At 40.8% G+C, this 25,773-nt stretch overlaps 1 protein-coding gene across 10 annotated transcripts in view; it reads right to left on the reverse strand.

Annotated features, from left to right (window-relative positions):
• Window positions 1–25,773, reverse strand: part of Arhgef12 (Rho guanine nucleotide exchange factor (GEF) 12) — a 141,877-nt gene that overhangs the window by 102,457 nt on the left and 13,647 nt on the right. For 5 of the 10 annotated variants that reach the window (XM_030244573.1, XM_017313567.2, XM_011242598.3 and 2 more), the window contains exon 1: window positions 4,817–6,069. The exons of the other annotated variants lie outside the window; for them this stretch is intronic. The gene's annotated coding sequence lies outside the window, so the exon portion shown is untranslated. Of the gene's footprint in view, window positions 1–4,816; window positions 6,070–25,773 lie in introns of those variants that run through there. 10 annotated transcript variants of the gene reach the window in all.

Raw genomic sequence — 25,773 nt, forward strand, 5'->3', positions numbered from 1 at the left:
CAGAGTTTAAATTTGTGCTCCTGCAAATGTGAGTTACCTTAATAATAAAAGCATGTAAAACAGGGTGGGAAAAAATATTCCAAATCATATCTAATCTGGGCTTTCATTAGAAACTATAATGAATTCAATGGTAAGAAGACTCTTAAAAGCAAGATTTGAAGAGACAATTCACAGAAAGTATGTGAATGGCACATTAAAGGACGCCCAATATTAGTAGACACTGGTGAATACAAAATACTATAGCATGCCCCTGCAGGCCCACTACAGCGGCTGAAACGAAGGACTGACCATTCCAAGGATCAGAAGCAACTGTAACCCTGCTGGTGAGTGTGGCCCAGCACAGTTAACTCAGAAACATTTTCTCAAAGGGCTAAAATATACACTAGGCACACAGCCAAGCAGTCCATCCTAGAGAAACGTAAACCTATGTCCATACAAAGACAAGCAGAATGTCCAACGTAAACTTAATAGTCTAAGACTTGCCCATACTATATCTACCAACAGTTGAATGAGTAAACGGGAGTATATATCCATATATTGCTCAGCAAGAAAAAGAAATGAACCATTGAGGCACAACACAGACAAAACCCAGAAGAATTACATAGAGAATAAAATCGCCAAACAAGACATCACAAACTGTTTGAGACCATTTCAATGAAACACACACAAAGTAACCCACTGTGGCATGAAACAGGTGAGGGGCATGGAGGGAAGGATGGCAAGAAAAGCACAAGAAAATGACTGTTTATATTCAGGTAGAGACAGGGTTTCATTGCATACCCTAGGCTGGCCTCTAACTCATGGTCTTCCTTCCTCAGCCTCCTGAGTGCTAGGATTATCAGCCAGAGCTAACCTATCAGCTGTATTTATTTTCTTGACTGCAATGATAGTTTTCCAGGCACATGCAGGTGTCAAAGTCTACCAAGGTGTACAACTTAATATATACAGCTTAGGGCTGGAGAGAGCACAGACAGGTAAGTGCTTGCCACATGAAAATTTGGACCTGGGCTGGAGAGATGGCTTAGCAGGTAAGAGCACTGATTGCTCTTCCAGAGGTCCTGAGTTCAAATCCCAGCAACCACCCAAAATGAGATCTGACGCCCTATTCTGGTGTGTCTAAGACAGCTACAGTGTACTTACATATAATAATAAATAAATCTTAAGAAAGAAAAGAAAAGAAAAGGAAAGGAAAGAAAAGAAAAGAGAAAAATGTGTACCTAAGTTTGGTCCCCAAATCCATATAAAAAGCTAGGCATGGCAGACTGTGCGTGGAACGCCCCCAGTACTGGGAAGAAAAAGAAAGGTAGATCTGTAGGGCTTGATAGCCAGCCAGCCTGGCCTGATTGACAAGCCCTGGGTCTGCCTACTAAGAGGCCCTATCTTAAAACACAAGGTGGAATGCTTCCAAGGAAAGGCACACAAAAGTTGGTCTCTGCATTCAGAGCCATATGTATACACATGCAAACATGTTCACACACACCCCTACACACAAACATTTCAAGCTTATTACACATTAATTATACTTCAACAAAGCTTTTAAACTCTAAAAATAAAACTAAATGTTTACCCATAAAGCCAGGTGCAATGACAGAATCCTACAATCCCAGCATTTAGGATGTTAAGGAAAAAAAGAACTACCAAGTTGAAGGCCAGATGCACAACATGAGATACTTTCTTAAAAACAAAGGCTACATGGAGGCTGGAGAGATGGCTCAGCAATTAAGAACACTTGTTGATCTTGGAGAGGATCCAGGTTCGGTTCCCAGGACCCACCTACATGGTGGCTCACAACCGCCTGTAACTCCAGTTCCAGGGCTCTTTTTTGACCTTGAGCACTGAGTGCACATGGTACACACAAACACATACACATGCACACGCACATGTGTGCAGGCATGCAAAATACCAATACCCATAAAGTTAAATAAATCTTTACAAAATGAAGAATAAACACTTCTTGGCTGGAATGGCTCAGTCAGTGAAGTGCACACCATGCAAGCAGAAAGGCTCAAGCTCAGATCCCCAGCACCCACACAAAATAATCACACTAAGTAATTATTAATTTAATTTTAAAAGTCAGACTAAGTTAATGCTCTGCTCTGATCCTTGTGTCGGAGCATGAGCAGACTCAGGCTAAGCTTGCTGAGCAGTGAATATAAACTTAGTCCAAGGGTCACAGAAAGACCCTGTCTCAGAAGACAGGTGGAGAAGTCAGGCTTGGGAAACAGCTCGGGAATCTAGCCGTGGAGTGTGAGGACAGGATTGGATCTCCAGCATCCATGTAACGTTGGCTGGGGTGGTATCCCACCTGTAATCCTGCTCATCAAGAGGTTAGACTCACTGAACAAGTGAGCCCTGGGTTTACTCTCCTCAATACATGCAGTGAAGAGCAACTCAGCAAGCCTCCTAACATCAAGCTCTAGCCTCCACACGCACCCACAAACATGCACACCAAACACACACACAGATAGAATAGTGGAGAGCTCAACAATTACCTAAGTCTATTTTTAACCTCCACAGTAAGCACAGATACAAATGTGTGTACTCCCACATACAGATATAGATATATACTATATATACACACAAAATTAAACAATTACAGAACCTCTTGCCTATAAACATTATTATAATTTATGAAATGTAAAAGACTTGGTGATCTGAACAGTTTTCTCCCTGTTATAAATTTTAGACTACTCATATTTTTCCATGGGAAATTCCAGCAGTTTAAGACTACCAGACTAAACTTGTCCTGTAACTTTCTTCTTTTAAGGTCTTTAAACATAAATTCCTTGAAGGATCACTGTATAGTGAGATGAATGTCAGCCCCAAGAGAACCTTTTGTCCTCTGGGGATGAGTTAGTCACTTATTCCCCCAGACAGTATAGTTTGTTCTTCATTCACCAGCTCAGAAAGTTAACTGAAGACAGCACACAGTGTGAAGCCAGGCAACACACAGGCCTTGCAGTCTGGGAGGAGGACAGGGAGAAGGCAACCAGTCCATAAAAAGGTCTTGATGAATAGATGAGTATTCTACAGGCAAGTCAGAGAGGTATACACAGTCCACATGTCCATCACACCATAAAGTCATGGCTATGAAGAATCATTAAGGAAGCTAATGCAACGTAACAGAAACCCTCAGCGGGCTGACTTCAGAAGCCATACAAGGAGTATGGAAATGTCAGAGAAGAGAATTAAGCCCAAGTCCAGTCCTTATCCTATACCGTCAAGCGGTGGCTCAACTGCTTAGTTTTTAACAGACTACAATCCCTATCTCTTAGTCGCTTTTTTGTGATATCAATAATTCAATACAATATTTTAATCTGCTTATATGCAAACAGTTAAAAGATGTTTTAGAGTCTGACTGGCCTTCACTTCATTATTTTGTAGTTACTAACTTATTTGTCTAAGTATAAAATTTCTCATCTATAAAAATAGATGAGAGATAAACTATTGCTATACATAAAGTATGGTTTAAAAGAGATGAGGGTAATTTTAGCAGTAAATGAAAAACCTAGTATTTAATAAAAAAACACCTACATGTCAGTATATATACTGCTTATTATATGTGTGCACCCAAAAAGGTACACCATATGCATGAGTTTCTTTATTCTTCTATTCAATTCTAAGCCTGTACACATTTAAAGTTCAAGGTATAATGCAAATGCGCAATGAGCATGTTAATTTGGTGATACTTTTGCCGGGTCAGTCTTCCAAATGTAACAGAGGAAACTCATGTCACTGGGAAAAAGATAAGAAAATGAGTAGAAAGCTTACCATATGTGCCTAAGTGTGAGTCTAATCTATCTATAAAGAAATCTGCAATATTAAACATTTCAGTGTTATAAATTATATCCCTAGGTCTTTCTGTCTACAAGAAAATAAATTCTAACATGACCAACACCTTCAGAAGAAAGAAAGACCTAAGCTGGGGATATAGAGGATAGAGCTCAATGATTAAATGCCTGTCTACCACACAAGAGGTCCTGGTTCCAATACTAGTAAGGCCCTAAAAAGAAATCCATTTCCACACTGCATCCCTCAGCCTCAGGGCTCTGCCCCGGCACTCAGACAGCACTGGCGGGGAAGGAGAATGCCACCCTAATGCCACCACTGCAGCTCAGCAGCAGCTTTACAGTTATAATCAACATTTTAGCTGACACAAGCAAAAATACCACTAACTGAACAAAGGATAAAATAATTCTAACTGATGCAAGAGCTCCTGAAGCTATGGGTATCATCTTTTCCAAATAGCCATGTGTTTCAATTCATGAGAAAAAAATAAACTGAAAAGACAGTCACACAGAATACTCTAAAAAACATTCCCTTCCCCCACTGGAATATGATTCCCTGCCCCCGTGCCCCATTCACAGTCCCTTGGGTATCAAAGGGAGACAACCATCGGAAAAATTCAAGATGATTAAATCACAATTCACAGAATAATAATTCATCAGCCCTAGTCCAGATTCAAGAGCCATTCATTACACAGCTCAGTCCTACAAAGGTAGCAGAAGGGAGACGCTGCCAGTCCTCTGAATAAAGATATCCCTGCGTGCTGGATGTTAAAACCTTTGTTCTCAAGCTAATCCATTAAGGCATGGGTTTTCAAAACTAGGAATTTTCTTTCTTTAGGTCAAGATATGCATTTTAAAGCAAGAGGAAAAATTAAAATGCTATTATAAGAAATAATAATGATGTACAAAAATCCTTTCCCTTGCCCATTTCATTCATGTTACAGGTATATCCCCTTTACTGAAGCAATTTTCTACCATTTTGCCTTATTCTTTACACTACAGAGAAAACAAAGACTGCCATAGATTACCTGGATAACCCGGCAAATCAGCAGGCAAGCAGAAGCTCAAAAGGCTTGTTTCTTGTTTCCATGGCACACAGGAGAGTGAAATCCTCACCTACCGCCCCTCCCCTCCCCTCCCCTCCCCTCCCCTCGAAATCCTAGGCTTTTCCTTTATCCATACATCCCAAGCCTTGGAGAGGCGGTTGTCAATGATTTTACTGACCACAAGAGGGAAGACAGGAAGAAACCCCACCTCTTCTCCTACTCTGAATCATTTGCCATCATCAACTGAAGCTCAACACTGCACAGCTAATGGAAAGGCAGGGAACAGCATCCGTGCACACTCCCCTGCATTATACCATACAATGCATATAGATGGCAGACAGAGCAAGTTAGCTCAGCTGACAGTTTTTAAGCAGCAGGCCAAGAGAGTCTATAAAATCACAAAGATGTGAACAAGATCTAAGTATAGAACCACAAAAAATTCCTCAATGCAGATTTTTAAATGGGGAAATTCCTGAAAACAGTACACAAATGGAGTCTTCCAACATCTTACTTTGTTGTCATTTCTGTTCTGTTTCCTAATAAGCCAAAGAAACCAAGTTAGAATTAAAAAACAAGCAACAAGAAAAGGACTCTCTTTGTTAGCAATATGATCCCCACAAAGAGACTCAGAGAACCTGAGCATGAAGGAGGTGGGAGTGGAGGAGAAACAGATAAAAAATGGGGAGGGAAGAAAAATATTTTCTGCCCCAATAAGCCTAATTAAGTCTGTAAGCTGGGCTGGGAAGACTGAAATTTCTTCATGCTATTCTGTCTGTTTGTGTTTGATTACTGTAAATCTTCCCAGGTCTCCTAGCATGCCCCAGGCACTACGATGTCTGGCACACTGTTAACTCACCCTTGCCACTCGAAGTGGAATGAAGGGGGTAGGAGACACACTCATCCATTCTAATCCCTAGAAGCAATTTGACTTTGTTAAAACAGTAATCTGTGTCAAACACTTCTCTAACAAAAAGCATACTAAGCATTACTAGCCTCTACTTTCCTGTTTTGAGGCATGAATGCCACTGTCAAGTATGAATGCAGATAACTTCTAGGACCAACATACTAGTACTAAATGAAAGCTACCCTGTCTATTATAAAACATATAATCTCTTAGATCAATCCCAGAAACACCTTACCTAAATTATAGCCCAAGGTTCTTTCAATTTATAAAGAACCTCAGAACAACAATTAATGATCTAAAAATCAGGTTACAAGAAACCCATACCTAGGCAAATGTACTTTATAATTTTGTAGCTTTTCAAAACAAGACTAGTGATTTTTTTTTTTTTTTTTTTTTTTTTTTTTTGGGTTTTCAAGACAGGGTTTCTTTGTGTAGCCCTGGCTGTCCTGAAACTCACTTTGTAGAGCAGGCTGGCCTCAAACTCAGAAATCCACCTGCCTCTGCCTCCCAAGTGCCGGGATTAAAGGCATGCCCTTAAATATTAACGCACAGGTGTAGTACTAAGGGTAGTATTTCTATGCACTTAACAAGTTGAGAGTTATTAAAGAAGTTCTCCTCAATCTACAAGAAACCAGTCAAGCTAAGAGGACTGCTGCTAACTGCTGTACCATTAAACTTCCTCTGCCTGGCCTTGGGGCTCCCCCTCAAGGCTTGGTTAGCACTTTCCCACAAAGCTCATCTATCCTAAAAGTCATGAAGCTCCCCTTCTGTCTATGTCTTCATAGGTCTACATTACTGAAGCAATTCCACAGCATATATCAATGTAGAACTTGAAGCTAATAGATTTCATATTTTAGCATTTTTCATCTGAGGTCACTAGAAACAATTTTAGCCACCTACTAATCATATAGCGTCTCTTTTTAATCAAAATCTCTATTGCTCCCCTTCCTATAGCAAACCAAGCACGTCAACATCTCGGCTTCCTCACAGAATATACTTCAGCTTCCTAGCCATAACTTGGCTTTCCCCCAACAGTTTCTTACTGACTTTTGTAATGAAAACCATGCCTTCTTTCAAAACCCAGTGTCCAGAAAGAAGTATATAATTCAGAGTCCAAAAAGTACGTAATTTTCTCTTGAAAATCCAAATAACCAGTAAACATATAAAGAGGTGCTGAGGCCAGTGAGATGGCTCAGTGGATAAAAGCTCCTGAGAATGACCCTCTGGGTGCACACGGCAGAAGGAAGCAATCACCTCCCACAAGCTGTCCTCTGACCTCTGTGTGCTACGATGCACACTCGCATACACACTCACTTGGACACACACTCACAATAAAAAAGTAATAAACAAATATGCTCCACTGTAGAAAAGGCAAATGGAGAGGGAGGACAATGAAAATGAAGAGTGTCGCGTATTCATAAAGACATAAAGACTAGGGCTGAGCACTCCCAAGGCAAGAAGATGTCTGAGCTCAAACCTGATATGCTCTGCATCTCGAATTCCAGCCAGCCAGGCTTACATAGTGAGAGCTGCTCATAACGAACTCCTGAATGTTACCACTTAGAGATGTACTAAGTGATCTGAAAATGTACGGTTCAGTGAGTGCAGGTGACGGCCACCAAACCTGGCAACCTGAGTTGAATCCCCAAAACTCAGATGGTACAAGGAGGGAACAAACCCAATCAGAGATTCACCTCTGATTTACATGTGTACAACATGGCACATGTGTGCCTGTACATATGCTTACACGTGATAATAAACTTAAATAAAAATTACAAATAACTGCCCATGAACATTTAGAGCAAATTTATTCATAAGTACTAATAGGAGAATAGAAAAACAAACTGTGATTCATCCACACAAAGGAAAACCATTCAACAATTTTAAAAGAATGAACAATTAATTCATGAATCATAGATGAATCTTAAATATATTCCTCTATAATTTTCTATTATGTCAAAGAAGCCATCTACAAATTTAAGCTTTGTGTCACTGCATTCATATCACCCTCTGGAAAATGTGGAAGGCTTACCAGAGAGTACAGATAACTCTAAAGAGAATCCATGCACGCCTTTAATCCCAGCACTCGGGAGGCAGAGGCAGGCGGATTTCTGAGTTCGAGGCCAGCCTGGTCTACAGAGTGAGTTCCAGGACAGCCAGGGCTATACAGAGAAACCCTGTCTCAGAAAAAAAAGAGAGAGAGAGAGAGAGAGAACCCACAATCCAAAGGGAGTATTTAAGGTGCAGAATCTATTGTGTGTGGTGTTATAATGGTGGATGCATGACCTATGCATGTGTCTAACCCATCAACAGCAGAAGCCATGTCCCTAGCTGGACCTCAGTGCACAGGTCTAAGATCCCTGCTGCTCAGTGGCTGATCATATACTTAAGGACTTCATGGGCTGCAGAACGAGTTTAAAACCAACCTGGGCACCTTACTGAGATGCTGTCTCAAAACTTAAAAAGTGCAAAATGAAATTACAGAGCACACAGTGTAGTATCACAAGGTCCTAGGTTCAATCCCCAGGACCAAAATGAGTTTAAAAATTAGGAAGGCTAACCTAACTTCTGAAAATTAACATTATGACTTGAAATAGCAAAGAAATACTGCATTCTGGTTGGAAATGTTATGCCATAAGGATTACAGGTTAGCAATTCTGACTGAGGAAACTCAGGTTCACCACTGAAGACTATCTCTAGCCTCCCGCTGTCTCTCTCCTTGTGCTTTTCAGTCTATCAGTATCTACCTACCTACCTCTCCCCAGCTAGCAGGAGTTGAGCAGTTTGCTTTGTCATACCCTCACAGCACCATGACATTGTTCTCACCACAGGCCCACAGAAACAGAGCAAGCCAATCAAGGCCTGAAACCACTAAGGCTGTGAGTCAAACCTCCTCCCCTTTCTTAAATGGTTTCTCTCCTTTGTCTTGTTTCTTGTAGCAACAAGAAACTAGCAAATCCTGAATGGTTTCTGTATTTCTGTGTGTACACAGGTTATGTGTATGTAGGTGCTCACACATGTGCCTGGGTGTATATGCATATGGGGGGGATGGATAGTAAGGCAGTTGAAGCTAGCCTAGAACTTACTAAGTACCTTGAACTCTCTGTAACCTGTCCGATAGGCTCTGTAACACCCCTACCCCTGAGCCACACTACAGCCTCTGTCATACAGGCAACTGCAATCTAATCATGAGGAAAACCTACACGAACTCCAGTTTGGGGGCAGGTACCTAACCAGGACTTCTGAGAAATGTCAAGACCATTGAAAAACAAAGTCTCTCACAGCCAAGATGAATCAAAGGAGACATAGTAACTAGATTTCAAATGGTGGTTTGAACAAGGATAGTCCCCACAGATTCATGTGCACGAATGCTTGGTCCATAGAGAGTGGCACTATTGGTAGGTATGGCCTTGTTGGAGGAAGTGTGTTATCATAGAGGTGGGTCTGAGATCTAATATATGCTCAAGCTATGCCTAGTGTGGCACAGAGTATCCTTCTGCTGCCTTCAGATTAAGACGTACAATTCTCAGCTCTTCCTTCAGCACCATGCCTGCCTGCCTGGACAATGCCATGTTTCGCCCTGACCCCGTCCATGACAATGGACTAAACCTCTGAATGTAAGCCAGCCCCCTAAATGTTTTCCTTTATAAGAACTGCCTTGGTCATGGTGTCTGTTGACCATAATAAAACGCTAATTAAGACAGTATCCTGGGTAGAAATAGAGCAATGGCTTAACCCAACAACCACCACCAAAAAAGAAGAAGAAATCCTAGGAAATCTAAGTAAACTATGAACTTAGTTAATAATGCTAATGTTGACTCACTAATATGATACATGTACCATACTAATATAACATGTTAAAAGTTGAACACTGGGCAGTGGTGGTGCACGCCTTTAATCCCAGCACTTGGGAGGCAGAGGCAGGCGGACTTCTGAGTTCAAGGCTAGTCTGTTTTACAGAGTGAGTTCCAGGACAGCCAGGGCTACCCAGAGAAACCTTGTCTTGAAAAACAACAACAAAAGTTGAGGAACATGAATACATGTATGGACTAACTGTACCCTCTTTAGTGTCTCGATCTGTAATTCTCTTTCTTTAAAAAAAAAAAAACAAAACAAAAAACAAAAACAACTTTTTAGAAAAAAAGGTTCTCATCACAATGACTTAATGCAGGTGAGGGATGAAGAGCTGCGCAAGCTCAAGTAAAGAGGCCACTGCAGCTTAGCAAAGAAGGGCAAAGCTGTCCTACACGGTGTCTGAGAAGGGAGCCGGAGAGGGGAGGGCCATCGATGACCTAACAGGGAGTTAGAAATACTCTCCCCACTGCTTAGACAGCTGCACTGGGTTTTGACGTCAATCTCAAGACTCCCCTGGGTTAAAGCACTCTTAATTCACTCTTCCGTGTTTGCTGTGTGAGTTTCAAAGTGAAACTAGCTGCTAATCAACATCCACAGTTTGCAGGAGGAGCAGACAGCCTCTTACAACCTGAGGCCAGCCATAGGGAGGACAGACCGGACTGTGCTGAACATACTTATTTCAATTATCTTCTTAGGTCTGTGCACTGTTAATCCTTCTCTTAATTTGTACTGAAAAACTACAAGTGAAATACCAATCTCTTCCATTTCTTCCCCTGAAAAGGACTGGTGCATGTATTCTAAATGTTACGCATCCAACTAAGCCAACAACTGATATTCAAGAGTAGAAATTCAAAAGTGCAAAGTAGGTATACTGTGTGGTGGCTCTAAAGTAACAGTGCAGTCAGTCACTCAGAGAAGGAGGGGACGATACTTTACCAAATGAAATTTCTGGCTGCACTCAATTCGTATGAGATAAATTCATCATGTAAAACAACAGAATGGTGGTTACTGCTAGAAGACCAGACCAGGTAAGTGAAGCAGAGAAGGAAACCTGGGGCCTTGCACTTGGATCACTGAAAAAGACCATGCTGTACTTCTAAAGGAGAGCCTATAACAGATTCACTATGTGTTCCTCGTTTTAATTTTATGTAGCGGTGACTTTCAAGTACTGCTAATGTTTCCTATGAAGCTACTTCTGTCGCACACACCTATGACCCCAGCACTCTGAAGGCTGAAGCAAGATCATAGGAGCGGCAATCTGAAGCTGGCCCAAAGCTGTCCTGGGGAAAAGCAAGTTCCTGAATAGCCTGACAAGAATAAGATTATGCCACCAACACCAAAACCAACCCGCCCAAGTACTTCTATTACAACACTGTTTGTGACCAAGTTCATCCTGAGTCACTTTCCTGATCTGTAGTCATTTGTAATTCTAAGGGCGGGTCCCTCAAATAGACTATTCTTAAAAACTTCAACAAGCTGCAATTTAGTTAGATAGATAGATAGATAGATAGAGATATATGTATATGTATATATATATACACATAATATATATATACACACACACATACATACACACATATATGCACACACACACACACACACACACTGAAAGTCTCTTGAATCTGATATTTTATAAAAGATACTGAGGATAATAAATAAAAGTTAAGTTTGGGACCTATGTAACTTTTTCCAAAGTCACTCAACTAACAAATAGTCCAGCTGAGATCAAAACCAAGGTCTACTTGACAGGAAAGCCTGCCTGATTTCTATAAGATGTGCGGGTAGGCCTACGACTATCAAGCTCCTGTCTTAACTGTCTAAAAGGAGAATTTCAGCCAGGGGTGGTGGTGTGCATCTATAGTCCCAGCTCTTGAGAGGCTGAGGCAAGAGCATCACCACAAGCTTGAAGACAGTTTAGTTGATGTAGTACATTCCATACCAGCCAGAATTACGTAGCAAGATCTCGACTATATATATATATATATATATATATATATATATATATATATATACACACACACACACATACATACATACATACATACATACATACATACAGTGTTTTTAAAATAAATCTTGCCAGGCAGTGGCAGCACACACCTTTAATCCCAACACCCGGCAGGTAGAGATAGATATATCTCTGAGTTCAAGGCCAGCCTAGTCTACAAAACAAATTCAAAAACATCAAGGGCTACACACAGAAATCCTGCCTCAAAAAATCAAAGGGGAGAAAAAGGTAAAATAAATCTTTCAATTTCAGGGAGCTAACCAAGTTAAGGATTTCTAATTCTCCCCTAGCCACTTGCTTAGGGAAAACGAGATGTGTTTGAGACAGATTCAAGCCCTGTTAAGTAAAATGATTAGTAATTGACTGTAGAAAAGTCTATTGAAAACGTTTTCTATTTTTTACTGAAATAGATGTACAAGACACTAAAGCATGAAATAACTACAGTGGAGGGACACTAAATAATCTCACATACATGTAAAAGACTGAACATCATCTGAAGATACAAATCCTGGCCCCTGGATACAAAAGAAAACATGATCTGACCAAATCAAGAAACACCTAGCTCTACTCAAACTCAATGGCAGTGTTTATGCCCATCAGCTAAACCAAGATGGCTGGGGACCCATCTGTAACCAAAAGGCATTTCACCATGTTAGTGGTTATCCTGGAGTTATTACTGCTTTACTCAAATTGCTGGAAGACCTCACTGCTTCCATGTTCATCTCAACTATCAAGCTGACAGATCTAGAATCACCTGGGAGGCTGGCCTCTGAGCATGCCTGTGGTCCTCATTAGGTTAACTGAGGGGGGAAGCACCATCCACCGAGGCTGAGATCCTAGACCACAGAAGCAGGAGAAAGCAGGCTGAACTCCAGCATCCATCACTCTCTGCTTCCTGACTGTAGACACAGTTGAGCAACTGCCTCAAGCTCTCCCCCCATGTTGACCATTTCATGACAGGCTGTATCCTAAACTGTAAGCCAAATAAATCACCCTTTAATTTGCTTTGTCAGACTATTGCAGCAACAGGGAAAGTGACTAAGATCTGGCTCTAGGTTAAAATCCAAGTTAATGCCTCCCTGGAACACCAGTTTAGTTTTCCCAAAGAACTAGTTTTACTGAGCGATATACGACTTTTCCTAAGAAGACTATTCACTCAGACAGACTAGGTATGGACAAAGCCAAAAGAGACTCCACCAAGTCCAGGCTGGTGAACCAATAAGCTTACTGGGGTTACTCACAGGATGACAGAAAGGCAGGTGCATCCCTCTGGGCAACTTGCGGGCAGTTGTACTACCAAGTCCGACAAAGCCAACTCTTTTCCTCTTAACCTAAATGGAAAAGGCTGCAGGGGGGTAAAGGCTCATGAGCCTCTCCCTCCCTCCTTCCATAAAGGAATTTTTTTAAATCACTTTTTCAACTTGGGTATGGCTATGCAGACCAGGTTAGCCTTGAACTTAGAATTCTACTGTCATTTGTGGTATAAGCCACAATCTCCAGCAATTAACCATAAAGTTATGTTAATAGGCCACATTTGGTGAGGGTCCCATGCATGTGACCGCTGCTGCTCTGATTCAAGAGATCAATCAAAGATCATGTCTTACCCAGAAGAAACAGTCACACAACAGTGTCACTTAATGTAATTCCCTGAGTTATCACTGAGGGTTAAGAGCCATAGAAACTCTCACCTATGTAACGCTATTAACACTGTCTCCAATATCAACCCTTGAAACACATGTGACCAAAGTTTTGCATTAGAACTTAGCATCAGGGCCACAGAGATGGCTCAGGGAGTAAGGATGCTTGCCCACCAAGCCTGATGACCCCAGTTAACCCCATGGCCTCACACAGAGAAAGCAAAGAACTGATCCAGAAAGCTGTCCTCTAGCCACACCTGTATTGTGATGTGTACATATAACCATACATGTAAAGGATGTAAATGTAATTAAAAATAAAAAGTTCAGTATACATGAGTCAGGTGGTGTGGCCGAACTTAGAGTAAGGCAGGACAAACTCAAGTTTTAGACCAGCGTGAAATTAATATTCCAAGCAGCCATTTAAAAGCAATAGAACTAGGTTTCTTTATCACAAGGAAGGAAATACATTCACTAATAGAACAAAATCTTACTTATCTTTTTCCCACAGCATCTCCCAAACAGGGGCTGTCACAATGGCTCTCTTAACCCTCATAATTATACTCGCATTAACTTCACCAGACTAACTTGATTTTTTATTTAAATTTTTGTGTGCTGCTGGGCCTTATACACACACACTAAGCACATGTTCTATTAGTAAAGTACAAACTCACAAGAATTTTTTTAAACAATTATTTATTTTATGTATATGAGTACACTGTAGCTGTCTTCAGACACACCAGAAAAGGGCATCAGACCCCATTACAGATGGTTGTGAGCCACCATGTGGTTGCTGGGATTTGAACTCTGTACCTCTGGAAGACCAGTCGATATTCTTAACTGCTAAGCCATCTCTCCAGCCCAACTCACGAGACTTTTATTCTAGCACCTTTAACTGGAGTGTGTCTGAATATTTGCTGTTATGAACCACTGTGTCTTTGTTTATAATGCTGACTGTACTTTTTACAGCTGTCTTTGTGCTAAGAGAAAGCAGGTCTTAGGATGCTAGGCAAGCATCCCGTTAGTCAGTCAGTCACACACGTGCATCCAGCCCTTGCACAGGAAGTTTTAATTAGGTAAAAGTCACCTCACATGTGTGCCATTTGATTCTCTGAGGTAATTTTTCCCCCAAAAGCAGTATTATCCTCCCTATGTTGGAGAATTAGACTCAGGAAAGTTCACTTAATTATCTCTGTAATCCTTGAGAAACAAACCAGGGGCTCAGTCCCAGCAACTCTGACTCTGATCCTCACACACGCTCAACTACATAACACTCTAAATACGACGCTCAGCCAAGACTGAGTACATGTTTAATGTTAGATAAGAACGAAAAAGGAGGGAGGGAGGGAACCTGAGAACAGGAAAAGGGAAGCAAGAACAGGGAAGGAAGGAGAAGGAGAGGGAGAGATGGGAAAGTCACTGACCACCAATTCATAACAGGAAAAATTATAAAGCACCTGGTAATCGTCGTAGGGAAAGCTTTCAGACCTGCGTAAAGCTCACAGCTTACTGAAGAGTTACCATAAAAGGTTTAAAACTACTAAATACCACATCTACATATGAAAGGCAGTGTCAGAAAGATGTCCCTTCTCTCTCCACCAAATTATATATGCAATAAGTTTTTTAAAACTCTCATTAAGACTTTGTATGAAATCTCACAGTTAATCTCAAATTTATAAAGAAAAGGCCAAGAATATCAACTAAACATTTGAAGGATAAATCTAGATGAGGTGTCTCACTGCACTTCCGGAGCTGAAGTGATTGAAGGCTGTACAGGAAGAGGAAAGCTCAGAAACAGAGAATGATGGGAGGTCCTATGGACGTGGCTGTTGGCTCTAGACTCCTTTTCCGTCTTGTATTTACAGAATTTCACAATGAAGTACAACAAAGAGGAAAAGAAATCTTTAAAACTATAGACTACTGACAAATTGAAAGCCACCAAGTCACAGAGACAAGAAGAGCTTCCCCTGCTTAGGGTGTAGAATTAGCTCAGAGCTCAACACTCCATTAAACTCTCTTTACGGAAGCTGCATCACTCCAATTAATCTGTAAAGAGGTAAATATAATGCTTAAATGGCACACATCAACATCTCTGACTTAACTCTCTAGAACGTACCCAAGTTGCTCTCTTATCTCTTAAACTTAATATGTTTTCAGTCATGAGCTATACTTAAGTGTACTAAGCACATGTCACTAAGATGTTGCTGCCAACAGACTGAGCTAAACTCCAGACAAAACAAGCCACCCTGCCAAGTGGTCAGGATGACCACCTTACTGCAAATGCAGGTGACATCTGCTTACCAGTAGTTTCTGAAGAGGGAATATTCTAAGAAAAAAGTAGGTTTGGTAAAGAGAAGGTTGTCAACATATAGCACACTCACTCAATGGTTTATATGATGGACTTCAAAAACGATTAAATACTTGCTGGAGAGCAATGCTGTCAGGATAAAATAAACAAGTACAAAGCCCTGTTGTCAAGCATCTCAGGTAGTATGCAATACTGGTTCCCTTTAATAAAATGGCTGTTCACTGAGCAGCCGACACCAGTACTCAGGAGGCTGGCTGCATAGCAAGACTTAAAATGCAAGGGCTGGGGATAAAGCAGAACTGTGGAGTGCTTGCCAACATGGGTAAGGTCGTGTCCAACCCACAGCACTGGAGGGGGAAAAGACATGTAGTTCAGACTGGGCTCCCACTTGCTATATAGATAACTAAGAGGACCTTGGACTCCTGTTCCTCTATTTCCTGAATGCCCAGATTTTTATTTGTTTGTTTGCTTGTTTGTTTATTTGAGGTTAGAGTCTCCCTTGCTAACCCGGGCTAACTTGGAGCTCACTATGTTGACCAGGCTAGTCCCCAACTCTCTGTCCTTCTGCCTAGGACTCATCTTCTCTATTCCACAATGGAACCTTTGGGTCATTTGTTCCTTTTGAAGCTTAGGAAGCGAATGACAGGCAATAATTTAGTACGGTCTCTTTCCTGGGAGCTCTTTGCCATCAGCGTTACATTTACCTTTGTACCAAGACAAATCTGGTACCTCAGAGGCACCAGATTTAAATTCTAGTACCAGAAACTCAATTTAAATTTCTCTTTGCCAACAACAGCATCACTGATTTTTTTTTTAAATATTGTTATAGTCTTTATTCCCTTCATGTCTTGAAATATATACCAAACTGTCATTACCAGCTCAGAACATTTAAACATTCCTTAGGTTTTGAACTATACTGTCAAATTATTTTCTGTAATGTTTAAACTTATTTAGATGCCCAAATCCAGATGAAAAATACTACCGCAAGTCTCCCTTCAAATTAAGAATTAGTTTCAAGACTAATGGCAGTGCACACTTTTAATCCCAGCATTTAGGAGGCAGAGGCAAGCACACCTCTGTGAGTTTGAGCCCAATCTGGTCTACATTGTGAGGTTCAGGACCCAGGACAACCAAGGCTACACAGAGAGGCACTGTATCAAAAAAGAAAAGGAAAAAAAAAAAAAGAAGAGAAAGAAAGGAGAGGAGAGGAGGGGAGGGGAGAGGAGGGGAGGAGAATAATAATAATTTGCTTCAATTCTTATAGGTAATAAACAAAAAGATAGCATTCCTAGTATAGCATGACTCAGGAATTCAACTTTTTGATAAGTGTCCAGTCTGGCCTTATGCTAATGTAACTCTTATTTGGTTTCGTCTGTTCATTCATTAGTCTAATTCAGTGGTTCTCAACCTGTGCGTCAAAACCCCTAAGCTCATCAAGCATATCAGATATTTATATTACATTTCATAACTAGCAAAATTATAGTTGTGAAGTAGCAAAAAAGGAATTTTAAAGTCGGGGTCAGCACACCATTAAGAGCTATATTAAAGGGCCGCAGCATTACGAAGGTTGAGAACCACTGGTCTAATGCAATATTTACATCTTTTAAGAACTGACAAAAGAGAAAAGAAGACAAACAAACTCAATAAAGCTGGAAAAATTAAGTTCTAAGACACCTGTAAGCAAAATGCTGTCCTCGGAGCTTTCAAATCCCCTCTGCCAATCACCTTCTAACCTCCGTGTGAGGTCTGTGTTGGAGAAGAGGCAGGGCTACTCTATGTCTCTACAGACTCAATGACTTGCCACAGCAGGAAGCCTCCAGCTACCGGGTTCTTACTGCTGTAGGACAAAGAGAGAAAGAAGTAACACTAGGAAACAGTGTATGAAGAGAATTCTAGTTGAAAACACTAGCAATGAAATGCTAGTCAATGTTTCTGGAACAGTGACACTAACTCACGCAGTACAACTACAACCTGCTCATTTCCTCAAACAGGAGGCAGTTCCTATTCTTTTCACACCTGCTGAAGTCGTGACAAAACAAAACCCGTCTTAGCCCATCTGCTGGTACCAGTAGCAGTTGGTCATTTAATGGGAAAAAAAGCAGTCAAACCAGGAAGTTATTAAATGTCACTTGTAAAGATCTTATACTCTGCTTCAACTTAGAATATAGAAATGTATATTCGTCTGCCACTTCTTAAATATGGAATAAAGGCCTTTTCTTTAGCAAGATAATCATACTGACTGTATCATCATATCTTTCTCATATAAGCTATACCAAATATATCACTGAGATTAACTACCAATTCAGTTTACTTATGCTTACAGTGGGACAAGAAACAGGATATGCGTAAAAACAGTCACTAAATCTTTCCACAAATAACTCATAGTTGTCTTTATCCCCATCCAACCTCTCAGCAGGTTTTCAGAGTCTGCCTCACATTTCCAAATCATAAAAACTTTTCCATAGATAATACTTGAATTTCATACTTACATTCCATCTGTTTTCACAATATTTAACTAAAACAATTCCAACATAAGTACAAGACTGCAATTATACCACTCAAGTAGGAGTCCTCAGATACACAAAACTGCCCACTGCACCAGCAATCCACTTACTATAGGTAAAGTCCTAAACTTCAGAACAGAATAAATCCTCTGAATTCATTAGCTATCCCAGCCACCACACCCCTCCTACTTCTTAAATAAACTGGCTACCTCTTCTGTTAAAGTTCTAAGACTTCATAAAATCCTGAGTGGCTACCCATTTGTCTGACGGTCCCTCCAAGTAGTTCCTTAAATACACGGCCACCACCTCCGGGCATCATAAGCATATGTCCTTTTCTCAGTACCTTCACAACATTTATTACAGCTTAGTAAAAGTCTTCTGAAGGAGCTCAGAGTAGGCCAGGAAGATGGCCCAGCCAGTAGAGTCATTTGCCACTAAGACTGATGACCTGAGTTTGAACCCTAGAACCCAACCCCTTGGGTTGTCCTCTGAACATTCCATGTGTGTACTTAAAAATAAAAGAGTTGGGTATGGAATGGTATGGTAGCTCACTCGTATAATCCCAGCACTTACAAGTCACAGAAAAATGGGAAGTTAGAAGTAGCCAGCCTGGTGTATATGTGAGATCTTGTCTCTAAAGGAGGGACAAAAATTAAAAAAATAAAAATAAATAAAAAACTTTCTAAAAGTATTCATTATTTAGCTTTAAAATTAGAGCTACATAAGGAGTTTGGCAGAACAAATGGAAAACTCTTCACACATGCGGTCGAGCTTCAGGAAGAATTTCAAATATTTCTGGGAGAAGTCTTTCCTTTGTGAGATCTTACGCATGACTAAGGCTAGTTTTGCAAATAACCTTATCTTGACAAATACATCTATTCATGTGAACAACTTAAATTATCTTGACAAGTATAAGTGTTCTGTGAATAAAGCAAACTAAAGATGACTTTAAAAATAGAACTATAAAATATATGAGTATAAAGATTACTTTCAATGACTTTTTTTTATCAAATTGCCTACCTTTTGTGAGTGTTTAACCACAGACCGAGGTAGACAATAAACACGCTGGGTGAACAAAGCTCACCTTGGAACCAACAGAACAGTATGAAAATGACAGTCTATCTTCTGAGGTTACCTCATCAAACTATACGGCCTCCATCCTGATCTCTTAATCTCACAAAGCAGATTCCTTCAGTGTCCCTAGAGACATCCCCAAAATGAAAAGGAACCGACCTCTCCTACTACCAGTCTCAGTCACTTGCCCAGTGTAAGTGAACAACCTCAGGACTAGGTTTGGCTAACACCGAACCTTCAGATACCTGAAGCCCATGCTTTCTCTGAGGGGAAAACACTATGACACTCTTCATGAGAACTACTCAGCTAAGTGACGCCTAGCTTTCTGATCATAACTGCATGAGATAATATTTGGTAGCTCTGTCCAAACTTTTTCTTTTTGCAAACCAGGCATGAGAGCATAGCCCTGTAATCCCAAATATCCCTGGGAGCCAGAGGCAAGAGGAGATCACAAGTCTTAGAAATGAAAAGGCTGGAAGGATGGCTCAGCAGTTAGGAGCTGGCACCTGAGATTGGTTCCCAGAACTGATGTTAAGTAACTCACAGCTATGCATAACTGCAGCTCCAGGAGATTTTCTCCAATGCCTCCACAGGCACTGCACTCAGGCACAAACCCCAACAGAGACATAAAAAGCAGCTGAGTGCAGTAGCTCATTCATGTAATTCCAACACTTGGAATGTTGAGGCAGGAGTGCCTCAAGGTCAGAGCCAGCTTGAACTACAAAGACCCTGTCTCTAACAGAGAGCTTGGGGGCTGGAGAGATGGCTCAGTGGTTAAGAGCACTGACTGTTCTTCCAGAGGGCCTGAGTTCAATTCCTAGCAACCACATGGTGGCTCACAACCACCTGTAATGGGATCTGATGCCCTCTTCTGATGTGTCTGAAGACAGCTACAGTGTACTCACATACATAAAGCAAATAAATAATTCTTTAAAAAAAAAAAAGTGCTGGGGTATTTGCCTAACAAGTGAAACCCTCATAACCCCTCATATCATCAAAAAATATACTTTTTGCACTGATACTATGCTCTATGATATAAACACACAATACAATAGCCATTGGCTACATGTGGCTACTGAACAATAAGATGTGGTGTGCCCCAGGAACTAAATTTTCCATTTTATGTAATTTTAATTAATTTAAGCAGCCAATTTTGTCTTGTGTATCTACTCTGCTAGAGAATGAAATTCTATGACTTTGGGAATCATGTATTGCATACCAATAGATAACTAGTATATTTTCTTCATTAACAGCATCATAACTGTCCCTTATTACAATTCGTTAGTCTCCTCCTTCTACTTAATTAGTCAGCCAAGCAAAAACCAGCCATGCCTTGCCTCCTCCTCATGCCTGGCACACACACTGGGCCTCCCATCCTCTGGTCCTACTGCGATCTCATGGGCCTCCCGTCCTCTGGTCCTATTGTAGTCTCAAGACTCCTGAGCTGTATTTTTGCCTCTTTTCAATCATATTGCTGAGTAGCTCTGGTTTAAGGAGTTGTTAGGACTTCATTTTTCATGCAGATTACTGAAAAAATCTCTTTATCAGACTCTGCTTCTGAAACTGCTTCTCACAACTAATCCCTCCTTCACATTGCCATGTGATCCTGTTACTTCTATGGCTAAAGGACATCACTGGCCTCCAGAACCCAGGGTTTAAACCCAACCTCCTTAAAATGACATCACCAAGTGCCACCTAACACTTCAGTTTCATCATCAATCTCTCTTTGAAGTTATTTCTGTGTGTGGGGTGTTTACCTGCGTGTATGTCTGTGCACCACTTGCATGCCTGGTGCTTGAGGAGGCCAAAAGAGAGCATCGGATCCCCTGGAACTGGAGTAAGAGCACTGGACGCCACCATGTGGGGCTGGGAATGGAATCCAGTGCCCCACCCACTGAGCCATCCTCACCATCAATGCCCCTGCTCTACTCAAACCAAACCGCATGCAGTCTGTTCAAAACCAAGACGCTTCACCGCATACTGTTTTAAAGACAGGGTCTCACTATATAGACTGGTCTGGTCTGTACCGCATCCTCTCACCTCTGCCTCCTTAATGCTGAGACTACAGGGAAGCCACGCCAGGGGGTTCTCACCTGTCTCTACTCACATCACTCCTCTCAACTGCTCTCATACCCTCACCTGTCCACCTGTCTGGGAACCACATCAACTCCTCATCTTATCTATGAAACCATTTCTAGTCTGGCCAGGAAACGCCAAGTACACTCTTTTGAGTCTAGCTCTCTGTCTCCTTCTATCACACCAGCGTCTCCTACAAGTCAGGAACAGTGCCTGATTCACCTTTGCCTGTCCATCTAATGCAGGCTGGGGATTCAGACTTCTGCCACTCACAGGGAGCGATACTTAAACTTCCTAGGATTCTGTGTCTGTCCTTGTGAATTTAAATTATATTTGAAACCCATGACCTCACAGTCATTGGGAAGATAGCTGGGTTAGTATCTCCTAGGAAGGTACAGGAAGACTGAGGAAGCCTTCTGGGTATTTATTACACGGGATGAAAACAACTCAAGCAGAAATAAATAAAAGGCTGAGGAAGAAGAGAAGACCTGCATGGGCTAAGACAGCAGAGCCCATGGATGTCCACACAGGGTCGGAGCACAGAGAGGAGTCTGCAGGACAGAAGGAAGTGCACCAAACCGGAAAGTAGAGCCCTTCCCAGGAAAGGCAGCGTCTAAGATGTGAGCCAACGGTGCTAAGTGGCGTCTGAGAGGAATCATAGGAGAACGCAAGTGCAGGGCTATTTGTGACTAATAAAAAGAGCATTTCAAGGAAAAAACTGCCTTTTCTTAATGGTGAGTCCCAATTTGGGGATTATTCAGAACTATTATTTTACATTCTACCTTTTTGCCTTGAGTATCTGAATGTGGGGCTCATAAACAAAGGGAAAAAAATGTTTCCCTCCTTATAAAAAGTATCCTGCATGTTCCATGGCACACAATATAGAAACTGCTGCTTTAATTTATATTTAAAAACAAGAAATTAATCCCAGTAATCTAAGTACTTGGGAGGCAGAAGGAGGTGGGCCTGAGCCCAGGCAATCCTAAGATCCTCTCTCAAACCACAGCTAGGCTAGGGAGAGGGCTCACATAAGGTAGCTCACAACTACCTGTAACTCCAGTTCCAGGAGATCTGACACCCTCTTCTGGTCTCCTTCAGACTAGTAGACCCACACATACATACACAAATAAAAATATTTTTTAAAAAGACAAGGAACTAATCTTTTGCTGGATTTTCTCACTTCAGTTTTACAGTCTCTATTTACACACACACACACACAGTGCTATGTAAAACTGTATACAGTAGGAAATACGGTGAATCACGTGCAGAATGACTGTACGTCTGATTCTAAAATCTCTCTAGCAGGAAAGCACTAGGACAGCCACTTCATGTCTTTGAATGTAAAGGGCTTTTTCTGCAGGTAAGGTAGGAATAACCAATGCCTTGTTGAGTTATTCTAAGAATTAACTACAATATCCATAAAGCACCTATGATGTTTTCGTATACGGAAGCTAATTATTTTAACTTAATACAGAAACAGCTATGAAAGCATACTAAGTACAAATTTAAATGATTCAAATTTAAATCATCTCAAATTACAGACATAAGGGCAGCAAAATGGCTCAACAGGTAAAGATGCTTGCTGCATAGGGCCTGGCCACATAGACAGAAGAGAACCAATTCACAAAGTTGTCCTCCAACTTCTCCATGTGTGCCACGGCTCATGTACTCACACACATACATCATACATGCACACACGCACACACGCGCGCGCGCGCACACACACACACACACACACACACACACACAGTGTGCGCGTGTGTGTGTAATAATAAAAAAGTAAACATAAGTTTACCTAAAGGATAATTTTTTAACTATAGCAATGATGCTTGTGTGACAATATCATCCTAAGACTCACATGCGGTGGAACTGGAAGACGCCCACTGGTTGGCGTGTCTGCTGCCCTGGGAGAGGCCTGGAGAACAGCTCCCTTCACCCACAGTAGGCTACACACAACCATGGGGGACTCCAGTTCTGGGGACTCCAATGCCCTCTGCTGACCTCCTCAGACATCAGGCATGCACATGGTGTGGAGACACACATGCAGGCAAAAACACCCATATACATAACATTTTTAAAAATCTAAACTTAAAGATACCTATAATAATATTAAATAATCAAATTATTTCATCATTATGAATTGGTCATTTACCTATGTTATTTTTTCAAATTTGAATTTTTGTTTCATATTGTTCTGGGGATTGAAGCTAAGACCTTGCATATGCTAGGCAATAGGCAAGCTCTACAACTAAGTTATGTTCACAGCCCTCTAATTTGACCAAATTCATCAGCCCTCCATGGCAACCCAACATTCTCCAGATTAGCAATATTGATAACAGTAAATTTTCCAAGCTGTATAAGCAAAGCTCTTATTGCTTACAGTGTGAGGAAGCAGTGCTAGCTAAAATGAGATAGGGTACATAATTATTCAAAATTAACAGACCTTTACCCCGTGAAGGAGCTGTAATTATGGGAAAAAGCAACTTTTCAAAATCCTGCAGCTCTCCCTAAGGGCTGTGAAATCCCCTCATGCATAACAATGCTTCTAAGAGCACTAATTTCTCCATGCAATCTATTATCAATTTTAGACCTAGCAAGACTCTTAACACAACACCTCTGTAGCCTTTCTTTACCTAGAACTTTTTACTCACTCAGTAAACGTCTTCATTTAGGAACTTCTGTGTTTTGGTTGTTTGTTTGTTTGTTTGTTTGTTACTAAAAATATAATAAAACAGCTATAACTTAAAAATAATAAACACATAAGTCTCTCCTAAGCAAGTCCTTAAGTGATCCATACCACAGAATTTCTTTCTTGCTGTTCTTTTGTTCTAAATGCTATAATACCAGGGCTGAAGAGATGGCTCAGTAGTCAAGAGAGCTTACTGCTCTTACAGAAGACCCAGGTTTGGTTCCCAGGATCAACGTAATGGCTCATAACTATCTGTAACTCCAGTTCCAGGGGCTCTTCTGACCTCCTATCCACACATGGGACACATAAAGTCACACAAACAAACACATATACACATAAATAAGCTTGAATCCTGTACTATTCTTGCTAACATGGTACAGAATTTTAGTAACAGTAAAAAAAAAAAAAATTTACAAAGAAGGCATGATGATTAAAGTAGAAATATTTTATGGTAGAAAATATTTTTAAAAGGGTATATCAAGAAATCCTTAATGTAGATTCTTTAAAAAAAAAAAAAAAAAAGGAGGAAGTGGAAATCTGCTTCTATTTCTTCTACATCACAAAAGCCTCCTCTTCAGCCATGACTCATGAGCACACTCCAGCAATCCCAGCTCTCCAAAGGCAGAGGGTCAGCCTATGGTTATATAGTGAAGCCCTGTTTCAAAAAGTAAAACAAACAAAGACAAAACAACCAAGGGAAGGAGAATGGAGCCTACGCCCAGCAAGTACAAGGCCCTGGGTTCAATCCCCAGAACCAGAAAAATCAAAACGAAGAATCATCTATTAAAAAACATTTACTGCCTTTTTCCACCTTACATAGTCAGTATAATAAATTAGTTTCTGCTCTTCTAACAACAAAAATATCTGTATCAAAACATATTAAAAGAACTTTAGGATAATTGTGACAAAATGATTTATCAACAAGGATTAGGTTAATAATAACGATGATGATAGTTAGCAGGGTGTGGTGGTGCACACCTATAATCCCAGCCTCTAGGAAGCAGGATTCCTAAATTTTTTAGGACAGCCTAGTCTGCATATCAAATTCTATGCTAGCCATGACTACATAGCAATATCCTGCCTCTCAAAACACCAACCAAAGTAACAACAGCAAATGTAAAGAATCCTAAATGTGTGCTGGGTGTGACGGCTGGGTATGACGGCTTACTCTGGCAATCCTGAAGGACTGCACAAACTGAAAGCCAGATCAGACTGCAGACCAAGACCTGGGCTCAAAATTCCAAAAGCAAAAAGTCTAATGCTACTCCAATGCTATTTCAGTTCCTTTCAAGTGTAGGTAATGCATGCCTATGTAGTGAGAGCTAAAAATAAAGAGTAAAACCAAAGGACAATGTGGCTGGGCAATGATGGAGCATGGCTTTAATCCCAGCACTTGGGAAGCAGAGGCAATCAGATCTCTGCATTCAAGGCCAGCCTGGCCTACAGAGTGAGTTCTAGGACAGCCGGGGGGGGGGGGGGGGGGGGGGTGAGCAATAGGAATAACTATATTAACATTTTTAACTTGGAAAGTACAATCAATTTAATCACTATTACTTTGTACCATTTCCCCCAAATAAAAATTCCTTCTTGAGCCAGGTACATGCCTGGACCTGGAAGAATGAGCCCCAGAGGACGTGCCAGCCACAACAACGTGGCAAAATCTCACTCATCTCACAAAACAAAACAAATAAAACTGACTTCTTGCTTTAATACTCAGCATGAATCAATAAATATCACTATTACAGATAACTTCCTTAATTTTAAGTTTAAGTTTTTAAATACAAAAATAAAAGTAATTATTTAGTAAGGGGAAAATAGCTGAAAATATATATAAATTCAAAATCATTTTACTAGCATTTTTTTAAAAGTTTAGGAAATGGATGATTT

The sequence above is a fragment of the Mus musculus genome, chromosome 9 (assembly GCF_000001635.26).
Source record: "Mus musculus strain C57BL/6J chromosome 9, GRCm38.p6 C57BL/6J".
In the NCBI taxonomy this organism is placed as follows: domain Eukaryota; kingdom Metazoa; phylum Chordata; class Mammalia; order Rodentia; family Muridae; genus Mus; species Mus musculus.